Genomic DNA, 11570 nt, shown 5'->3' on the forward strand with positions numbered 1-11570 from the left:
AGCACTGAAACCATGAAGGCTCCAGCGAGCTGCGATTCTCTGGAGGTTTGCTCTGAGAACTCACTTCTTTTGTAAATCTAAGAATTGTTGATTTTTCCATTTTCTCAGTTTTTACTCATTAGGCCAAAGTGGTAACCTCCAAGATCCTTATGTGTTAGACCAGAAACTGGGAGTCTCAATACATTAAAAAAAAAAAAAAATGAGAACCATCAGAGTTTGGATTTGAGAGGATGATCAGAGATACACAAAATTAAAGAGTTTTTTCCCAGGCTGAAAAGAAACCACATTTTCTTTTTGGTCTAACTTACAACTGTTTAACTCATGGAGTTGACACCCTTATCTATTTCTACAGCAAATGGCAGTAATCACCCTGGAGAGGGCCCACTGGAGGAAATGTGTAATAAAAATAAACTTTCGCCTTTTTATTTTCTCTGTGACTGACAGAAACTGAGTTGTCTTTGGAATGTTAAGCCTTTCAAATATATTTCAGGAATATCTTGGTATCATTCAACTGGGAAAAAAACAAATTTTCTCTCTCCATAGTTCCCTCCAATTCCCAAGGGCTTTCTAGGACAGAATCACAGAGTTAAAATAGCTTAGACTAATTCAGGCTCACTCAGGCAAGCTATTTATCCTCTTGTACATAGCTTTTTTTCCCCGTTTCGAACATCTAGTAATTCTTTAATGCCATGAAAATATCTATGTGATATGAACAAGACTGCTGTACTTCCTAAGTCACCTCCTTGAAAGTAATTCTAAAAATTCAGCTTTTGTTGAGCATCTATTACTTGTCTTTCCAATTATATTTCAATACACACTGTTACAATGTCATAACCACGAACCCTTTATCATCTGCCTAATTACTAAACAAGTCCAATTATGTGAGCACATTCTTAGCATCTAAATATTTTGGTTCTAACTAAAGAAAATTAGGTAATTTTATACATTCGCTTTTCCTTAATTTCTGGATTTCATAGCTCCCTCTATATTGTGCCTTTGAGTCCAGCTGTTTCTCTGATGTCTATTTCACACATATACATTTTATCGGAGTGAAAATGTTTCATTTACTTCTTTGCACACCGTGATGATCATGCATTAATTCTTCACCCATGCTTAGATTTCCTACTTGTTATATTTTCTGAATTGTTCCTTCAAATCTTCAAATTCTCCAAAAAGGATCTATTCTATTGCTTCATATAGCTTTTTATGAAATCCAGTTTGTTATTCTCTCAGTGCAGATGGGGTGGCTGGAAAGACTAATGGCAAGGATGTACAAGGACAACACAGAGAATTGTCCTTTCTGTTTACTCTTTAAATCACAATTTAAGTAATTGTTCTATACTCTAGCTACTTCCGACTCCCATTTTACCTCATCCCAGCACATAGCAGGTTCTGGTGAATTATGTGTCCTAAATTAACAAAGGTTAAAGTGGTAGAATCAATAAGACTCAGGTCATACTTTTTGTTGTGCCCAAGATTGCAAATCCGAGAAACCATCAAGGAGCCGACACTGATGCAAACACACGAGGGTTTATTACAAGCTTGAGCTTGGGTCCAAGTATATCCGACACAGCAGACCAGGGACTTGGACCCTGAGACTAAGAGGCGTAGCAGCTTTATAGGGGCCAGTGGCCCATGGGATATGCAGAAAGTTGCACAGTCATGTCAGTCCACATGCAGGTGGCCAATTGAATTACATCTTACCCTCTAGTATCCATTTGAGCTGGCCTATTACTATGGTCAGAATTGGCGTGCAGTTTTGGCGGGCACAAAGCAGGGTTACATTGTTATGAGCCAATTTCCCATTCGGGTGGGGTGTGCCCAGCAGCTTGACTAGGGTGGGGCAGCGCCTTAAGCAATAAGCAGGTCATGTGGGGGTCATACGGGAGGTGGCGGGTGTAGCACAAAATGGAGTTAGTCCTGCTCTGCTTGTCCAGGGGTAGGGGATTTTTGTTAAATTTCCTGGGTACCACACTTTTGAGATGGCAAATAACCCCTGAATACTAATTCTATGCCAGGCACTATTCTAGGCACCAAGACAGAAAAAGTCCCTGCTCTCATGGATCACATAATCCAGTCAAGGAGACAACCAAGGAACAAATTAGCATTAGGTGCTACAAAGAAACTGGGAAAACAGGTTAAAGAGTGATGTTTTGAATTTTCCCTTCATAGATACACTATTTATCTATTCAGGGAAGACTTCTCTGATGAGATAACAAGTAAGCAGAGGAGTGAATGAAGATGAGGTATGGGCTATGCAGATACCTCCATGAAGGATCTTTCCAGATGTAGGGAGAAAGAGGGAAGGGGCCCTAAGTCAGAAGCATTCTCGACATGTTTGAGGAACAGAAGAGAGGAAATAGGAAGCGGAAACACACTTGCAAGTCTCGGAGGGAATTACATCTACTAACACCCCTGGCCACTGGAAGTCTCACTGCCAACTTGTGAATCAAAAGGTGAGGAAATCAACTCTGCCTCTTTAGTGGAAGGAATTGCAAAGGCACAGACAGAGAAGCAGGGGAAAGATGGGGACTGTCTTAGAAAGTCTTTATCCACATTCCTAATTATTCACTTAGAATAAAAACCAAAAAAAGGAACAAAAGACAAATGATCTTTTGAGCATTCTCCTTGAGAGTATTAATGCAGTAAATAACTTGTTTGATTTTTAACTATTAAATCCCCTTCTATTCCTAGGATAAAGTCAATGTGTTCATAATCCACATGGTCTTTAGAAATTTATGTCTTTGGCTTGTTCAGTATGTATTTGGGCTTCTGAGTGGACTTCTGGAGATTGACGAGCACACAGCAAAGAATGAGACTGGCCCTCAGTCTTCTGTCTTACATTGTCCAGTTTTTTCTAGTATTAAGACTATGTTGTTCCTGAGGTGCCTGGGTGACTCCATTAAGCATCTGACTCTTGATTTGGCTCAGGTCATGATCTCAGGGTCTTGAGATTGAGCTTCACTTGGGCCCCACACTCAGCGTGGTATCTGCTTGTCCCTCTCCCTCCTGCTCTGCTCCTCTCCATGCTCACTTGCTCTCTCTCAAATAAACAAATAAATACAATCTTTTTAAAAAAGACTTTATTGTTCCTGTAACAGTAATTGGAAAATGTACCCTCTCTATAGTTCTGCAGATAAGTTGGTTTAAGATTGTTTTTCAAAATGTTTGGTATAATTTTCCAATGAAGTCATTTGCACTGTTTTCTTTATGGGATAGTTTCAAATATTGATTCATTCTCTAATAATATAAGACTTCTAAGACTTCCTGCTTCTTCTTGTGTTTGTTTTGATAAGATGCACTTTCCTAGGATTTTTTCAGCTTCCTATAGGTATAGCTTTGTTTATAACATTTTCTTACTATTTCTTCATGTCTGTAGGATCGTGATAGGCAAACCCACGAGACTTCATGAGGGAAAAAGCTATGGCTTCCTTTTGCTCCTTTTCCTGCTTCTGTTCTTACAAGAACCTGCACCCCCACTCAGAATGCTTAAAAGCACACATCCTCCTGGTAAGGGACATGGAGTTAACAATTCTTTAGAACAGATAATATCTAAGGAAGGACCAGGTGAGAATGACAGTCTGAGGCTATCACAGGTGCATCCCAGACGACCAGAGCTAGACATCTCAATGCCCAGATCCCGGCTTCAGGGAGTAAGTGACTGAGGATGGACACCTGGGTCCTTGTCTTTGTTCTGACCAGTTTCTGGATGCCTGAGAGGACAGGTGCACCAGCCCATAATCCTCAGGAAAAACCCCAGACCCCAAGCAAAGACAAGACCGTCTCCTTTCCCTTTTGTGTCTCCTGGACTGTCTGTCTGTACCTTCAATAAACTGCACTCACCAGAAGGAGCCAGCTCACATTTGATTTCCATCCTGAGTGAAGCCTGGCACCCTCTTGGCTGGTCCTGCAGGACATCCCCAGCCACCTATCCTTCCCCACTAGTCTACTGCCTGCATCAAGATGTGCAATGATATCTCTCCATTTGCAATTCCAGAAATTGCTTTCTTCTGCCTTTTCTCTTCTTTTCTTTTTAGTCATACTTAGAGTTACCAATTTCATTAATTTAGATAAGTTGTATTTTTTTAATTGTATATTTTTTATAATTGAATTTTATTCCTTTGCTTTCTGTTCTTATTTATTTTCTTCTACATTTTTTGGGTTTACTTTTCTTTTGTTTTTATTACATCTTGAGCTGGATGTCTAATTTTCACTTCTCTGCTTTTTTACAACATGGATTTAAAGATAAATTTTCCTCTATATTCTGCTTTAGCTTCATCCCTCAAATTACAGAATGTATTTGTGTGCATCAGATCGGATAAGCTATTAGTCTGATATCAGTGGCTCCATGCAGTAAAGACTTTTTTTCACTCAAGTGTGAGTCTACAATAAATCAAATCACTCTCATTGGCCAGTCTCCTCCAGGGGTCTCTCAAGGATCCAGGCCCTTCCCATCCTAGGGTGATGCCTAACATCACCAACTGAGTCACTGTCAAAGAGAATTTAATAGTAAGGAGGGACTTATATAATTCCACTGGTTGGGGTCTTGTTACTCTTGCTGTGTAACTAACCACCCCAAACTTAGTAGCACGAAATCACCATTTTATTTCATTCATTCATTCATTCTGCCTATCAAGTGTTCAGTAAGACTTGATGGCTGGGTCTGAGGGCTGCAATCGGGAGTGTCTTCACACAGATAGCTGGCTGCTGGTGCCAGTGGTCAGCTGGGACTTCAGTCAGCAGATCTACACAGAGCCTTTCCCTGTGGTCTGTTCTTAGCTTGGAGGTCTCAAAGTATATGGAAGTCTCATACAGTCACTCCAAAAATGAGTGACCCAAGAGGACTGAGTGGATGTAACAAGGCCCCCTTGAACCTTGCCTTGGAGGTTGTATGTTGTTCCTGCTGCATTGTGATGGGGATGAATGAGTCATTAAAGTTGATCTCAACTCGAGGTGAGAGGAATAGATCTCATATATCAATTGGAAGAGAGTCAGTCACTGTGCAGAAATGTTGAGAACCCACACACCCAGGCGCATGGCCCTGCATAACTACAGAAGAATCTGACAAATGTTATTTTCTTACCCACTCAGGAAGGGGAAAATGAAACAGGGTTTGGTGAGCACATTACAAGTAGATGCAGCAGCATTTTTTCATTTATTAGAAACCCCATTCTAATTTCCATAATGAGTTCCTCTGTTATTTTAGTAATCCAGGTGTACTTAAAAGGAGTGTATTCTGCAGTTTGTCTAGTGCAAACTTTTTCTATGAATAACCAAATAATGCATATTTGAAGATTTGTGAGCCACATATGGTCTTTGTAGCACATTTGTCTTTATTTTTATTTTTTCACAACTCTTTTAAAATATAAAAGCCATTCTTAGATCACATTTCATTCAGTAACAGTCCGCAGGCACAATCTGGCCCAGTTTGCCAGTCCCTGCTATGATGACTACTAGGTCAGGTTTGCCAGTTCTGTTCAAATCTCTTATATCTTTCAGTAAAGAATGATTTCCCACATCAACTGTGAACAAAGACATGTCAAAATCAAATCTCTGAGATTGTGGATTTCTGTTCATAGATCTATTACTTTTTGCTTCATGCATTCTGAGAGGTCTTATTATTGAAAACTGTTAGACAAGCAATTTCTGTTTAACATCAGTGTTATGTCCATGGGAAAATGACATTTTATGCAAAATGTCACTTACTGGTGAGGAGCCTATTTATCATTTATAATACATTCATGTTAATGCCAAATCCTCAATCAATTTCCTAAAATGTCACTTAAACCCAGTAAAGAACTTATAACTATCTGTAGTGTTTATTATATACTAACACGTTAGGGATACAGTAATTTTGAAACATAACTTCCTAATCACCAAACACCTAATTTATTTGTTAACCAATATCTGCTTTGTAAAAAGTAACATAATTTCTTTTAGCACCAAAACTATCTCACATAAACATTCTGTTTGGGCAGCCTCGGTGGCTCAGTGGCTTAGCGCTGCCTTCAGCCCAGGGCGTGATCCTGGAGACCTGGGATTGAGTCCCACATCAGACTCCCTGCATGGAGCTTGCTTCTCCCTCTGCCTCTCCCTCTGCCTCTCTCTCTCTCTCTCTCTCTCTCTCTCTCTGTCTCTAATAAACAAAAAATAAATAAAATCTTTAAAAAAAACACATTCCCTTTGTTGACATTGAATGCTTTTTCAAAACATTTACTTTTATAGCACAGAAAAGACTGTCACAGACAGGCATCTCTAGTGAACACTGGTGCAAATATCCTAAATAGAATATTAGTGAACAAAATCAGGTACCACATTTAGGAAGTAATATTTAACAATCAATTTGGATTTATTCTGGTACTGCAAAAATGATTCAATAGTAAGATATCTATTAACATAATAGGCCATATAATAAACCAAGGAAGAAAAATCTTTAGTTGCTTGGAAAGCCTCTTTTTCTTTAAAAAGCTTTTTATTTTTATTTTTTAATAATAAATTTATTTTTATTTGTGTTCAATTTGCCAACATACAGAATAACACCCAGCGCTCATCCAGTCAAGTGCCCCCTCAGTGCCCGTCACCATTCACCCCCACCCCCCGCCCTCCTCCCCTTCCACCACCCCTAAAGGGAGACAGAACATGAAGACTCCTAACTCTGAGAAATGAACTAGGGGTGGTGGAAAGCCTCTTTTTCAGACAAAATTGGAGAAACCTCCAGAAAATAGTAATTGATGGATATTTTCTTACACACACATGCACATACACACAAACACACACACTTGTATGTAGTTTTATATATATATATATATATATATATATATATATATATATATATAATCTACTATTTTACAATGTGCTGGTGACATTAGCCAATAGGATTAATATATATATTTAATCTACTATTTTACAATGTGCTGGTGACATTAACCTATAGGATTAGACAACTATAGTCATAGGAATTTGAAAAAAATAGAAAAAAGGTATCTCCAGTTCAAATGATATGATGGTATTCCTAGAAAACTCTAAATCATGTGCAATAAGCTAAAACAAGAAAAGAATTCAATAAGGTATCCAGGCATAAAAAGAACATAGAAATTAATGGACTTCTTGTAAGCAAAATAACTATTTAGATAATACAATGGAACAGTGGCCATATTTAAAATAAGAGGATAAAAATGTTTAAACTTAGGAATGTGCTTACCCTAAAAACACTTTAAAACAATTCTTCAAGGCACAAAAATAGATATGAGTAAATTAAAAAAAGACCTTTGTATTTGGGTATAATAACTCGAGTTGCAAATATGTCAGGTTTGCTCAAAAAAAAAATACCAGCAAACTTTTTTTCTATGGAGTTAGAAACATTGATACCAACGTTCATACAGAAAAACAAGCTTACAGCAATAGCTAAAAAAATACAGAAAAGCTAAGAAAAGGGACTAGCTGGACAATATATTAAAATATACTACAAATCCTCTGTTATTAAAACACTTTGGAGCTTTTTTATGAATAAACAAGTATATTAATGGAATAGAACAGCATGTTTTGAAATAGGCCCAAACACACATGGAAGGTTAATCTGTGATGAAGATGCTATGTAGAAACCCTGGGACAGAAGTGAAGTTTTTAATAGATGTTGGGGTGAAGGGCAGCCACTTTGAAAAAGACAGAAGGGAATCCATCTCTCACACCATGCACAAGAACAAACTCCAAAATGGACCAGGTATATGGATAGGAAGATAAAACTAAGAAGGGTTAACTTTCCTTACACCCATGCAGACTAACCATGACCCAAAATCCAGATTTGCTAAGATTTGAGGAAGCTGCGCCACTGTCTTCTTGCCTCGAGGAAAGAATCATCCCTTAATTGACATGCCATTTCCCTATGAATACTGTGTCATCCTCCACTGTCTTCTTTCAAGATCACCTCCTCCTATTTGTTTTTTACCAGATCAGCTATGATGTGCCTACTTCTATATCACAAATAAAATTTCTGTAAGCCTCAAAGTTGCCATGTGCAACAATGATTAACCCTGGGCAAAAGACAAAAAATACACAAAGGCACTGAAAGTGAATGAACCATTTAGTTAGGATTTTTTGAGAGAAAACTTGGAACAAGAGGCCCACGCAGGGTAAGTTTTTCCCTTTTATAGCTTTTATTTGCAGACAGGCCAAAGCAGCTTGCACGTAGGGTGGGTAAACTTCCGGCATTCTACAGTATTTATGGCCTGTGGAGCAGAGGACAAATTCAGGGCCATTTCAGGGAAGTCAGGAGAGATTCCTGAAAAAAGAGCTAGAGTACGGTGATTCTTAAATTATGTGAGTGAACTCTGGCCGAGACTTTGGCCCTTGAGCTGCATAGAGGAACAGATAAAGTGACAACTAAATATATAAGAATGGACCTGAGATTTGAGCTGCCAAACAGGAGAAATGGTCTACAATTTAACTTCAGTCAAATTTTCTGCTTTCAAAAAAAACAGTATCAGGCTTTTCCAGAGCTTCCAAAATGTAATATTCCAGAGTCTTCCCAGGATACAATCCAAAATTAATTAGCAAGTAAGAACCAGGAAAATGTGGCCCATTTTTAAGGGAAAGATGATAAGCAGTGATGATGCAGATGTTGGAATGAGCAGGCAAAGGTTTCACAGGGGCTGCTACAGTAATGCACAGAGAAGGGAGTGTTGATAGCAGTGTGGCAGGATGATACAGCATCTGCAATTTTAAAGTCATTGCATGGCTTTCAGAGCAGAATTCAGGTGATGAGGAAAACAACAGAGAACGTAAAGACAGACCAATAAAGGATATCTAATCTGAAGAAGAAACAGGATTGAAATAAAATAAATAGAGCTTTAGGAATCTGTGAGATGCTGCTGTGTAGAATAACATACACATATCTGGAGTCTAGGAAAGAGAGGAGAGGATGGGTCAGAAGAAGTGTTTAAACACATACTCTCCTAAATTTTATACAAATGTAATAAGGCACAGGTTATTAGATTCGAGAAACTCAGAAACTCTGGATTTGCTTTTAATTTATTAATTCTACTTCTAGGCATTTATCCTAAAAATGTAACTCCAAAGTGTGAAAATACATGTGCATAGGCTTATTCATTATAGCATGATTAATAGTTACAGATATTGGATATAATCTCAACTTTAATATGTTGTATATTGTTTGAACAGATTTTAAGTTTTCCCCAAGGGACAGCCAATTTTTCTTAATGGGCCAGATTGTAGTGTTTGGCCCATACTGTCTCTGTTGCTCTGCAGTTAGCTCTGTGGTTGCAGGAGTCATAAACAATTGTAAACAAATGTGCATGCTGTGTGCCAATAAAGCTCCATTTACAAAAATAGATGGTGGGTCCAATTTTGCCAGTGGATCATGGCTTGCTACACCTTGATTTGCACAATGTGCATCTATTTAAAAAAAAGATTGAAGAGAATCTTTACAAACTAGTATGGAGAAATGATTTTAAAGAGACGCACAGAAAAGGGACAAATCCAGGACCACTTGAACATCAAAATAAATAATGACAATGATGGATAATAGTACTTTGAATAAAATGTATATCCATGAGTTCATGGAAAATAAACGAACTGCTAGAAGGGAAAGCAGAGCTCCTTCTTATAGTACAACACCAGCAAATGAATATAGAAGGAATGATGACATTAGAAATATCACTATTTTGTAACTATTATAGTAATAATTGATTCAAGCAAGAATCATCCGTGGATGCTAAAACTAGTGGGTGTAAGTTTGGTTAGGAACAAGGTATTTATTTACTCAGATCCAAAGTATCACTCTGTCAATTACTTGTTCATCACAAAGGTAAATGATAACTTGATGGTAGAAACCAGGAGTAAACCATGTTAACCATGTGATCAAGGTTAGAACCACCCATAATGGACATCATAGACTTTCTGACACCATACAGAGGGGAGTATGATGTCATGTTTGTGCTACCCTGGCCAGCATGTATAACCTCCATCTATGATGAAGACATGTCAGACAAACCCAAACTGAGGGATGTGCCACAGAAATCACTGACCTATGCCTTCAAAATGTGCCACACTGAAGACAAGCTGAGGAAGTGTTCCAGATCAAAGGGGACGAGACAGACATGCCACGTGTTTGCAGTGCGTGAGCCAGGACTGAGTCCTGGACCAAACAAACAAAACTGCCAAAAAGGACATTCTTGGAATAATGTGCAAAGCCAGATTAAGAACAGAGGATTAATAAGAGAATTGTATAATGTTAAAATATCCTTGTTCTTAGGAAATTCACATTGAGATATTTTGGGAGTAAGAGGATATGAAATCTTCAACTTCCTATCAATGGATTAGAAAAATTGTAATGGTGTCTGTAGAGAGAGATGGTGATGTACCAAATGTGAAATATAAATAAAAATATAACTGGTGAATTTGGGTCAAAGGTAGATGGGAATTCTTTCCACTTTCTAGAAACTTTCCTATATACATTTTATTTGAAATTGTTTCAAAATTAAAAAAAGAAATCGTTTCAAAATAAAAAATTTACAAGAGGTAAGATGTCAAACCACACTCCTGTCACAACAAAGCCAAATCCTGTCACAATAAACTTTCTTACTTCTCAACAGAAAAATCTACTTTGTGATTTTTGACAATGTTCTACCAATTGTATTTGAAATTATATCTATATATGTAACATACAATTTTGTTTAAAATGTTGTTTTGAATTTGAGTATGTAAATATTCATATATCCCTTAAAAACATTACCCAAAAACAGTTGTAGGGAGAAATCAATACCCGCTATGCACTTTGGGTCTTTTTTTTTTTTAATAATAAATTTATTTTTTATTGGTGTTCAATTTGCCAACATACAGAATAACACCCAGTGCTCATCCTGTCAAGTGTCTCCCTCAGTGCCTGCCACACAGTCACCCCACCCCCCGCCCTCCTCCCCTTCCACCACCCCTAGTTCCTTTCCCAGAGTTAGGAGTCTTCATGTTCTGTCTCCCTTTCTGATATTTCCTACCCATTTCTTCTCCCTTCCCCTCTATTCCTTTTCACTATTATTTATATTCCCCAAATGAATGAGACCATACAATGTTTGTCCTTCTCCGATTGACTTATTTCACTCAGCATAATACCCTCCAGTTCCATCCATGTCGAAGCAAATGGTGGGTATTTGTCATTTCTAATGGCTGAGTAATATTCCATTGGATACATAAACCACATCTTCTTTATCCATTCATCTTTCAATGGACACCAAGGCTCCTTCCACAGTTTGGCTATTGTGGACATTGCTGCTAGAAACATCGGGGTGCAGGTGTCCCGGCGTTTCATTGCATCTGAATCTTTGGGGTAAATCCCCAACAATGCAATTGCTGGGTCGTAAGGCAGGTCTATTTTTAACTCTTTGAGGAACCTCCACACAGTTTTCCAGAGTGGCTGCACCAGTTCACATTCCCACCAACAGTGTAAGAGGGTTCCCTTTTCTCCCCATCTCTCCAACATTTGTGGTTTCCTGCCTTGTTAATTTTCCCCATTCTCACTGGTGTGAGGTGGTATCTCATTGTGGTCTTGATTTGTATTT

Source organism: Vulpes vulpes, chromosome 12, assembly GCF_048418805.1.
Source record: "Vulpes vulpes isolate BD-2025 chromosome 12, VulVul3, whole genome shotgun sequence".
NCBI lineage: Eukaryota > Metazoa > Chordata > Mammalia > Carnivora > Canidae > Vulpes > Vulpes vulpes.